We start from the raw sequence: 347 nt of genomic DNA on the forward strand, positions 1-347 counted from the left end.
TTTTATCGAATAACTAGCTATCTATGTTTAATAGCTACTGTACTTCTACAGTTGTGCTCTTGTGAATTTTGAAAACTTGTATTGGTGATTTAGAGTTGAGATATAACAATAATCATTTGATTATAAATTGAACGATGATAACCAAAAATTTCTAGCAAAAATTAGACGAAATAATATGTAAAAAGAGGTACCAAATAGTAAATATATATTAATTATATTAAATAACTGAATATTTCATAAATTAAGGGCATTTTAGACAGTTTGGGATGTGTATTAAGTATAATATTGAAATGAAAAACTTGATAGGTAGTGTATTAAGTAAGGAGTGTGTATTAAGATATTAGGGG

The sequence above is a fragment of the Fragaria vesca genome, linkage group LG2 (genome assembly GCF_000184155.1).
Source record: "Fragaria vesca subsp. vesca linkage group LG2, FraVesHawaii_1.0, whole genome shotgun sequence".
Classification (NCBI taxonomy): domain Eukaryota; kingdom Viridiplantae; phylum Streptophyta; class Magnoliopsida; order Rosales; family Rosaceae; genus Fragaria; species Fragaria vesca.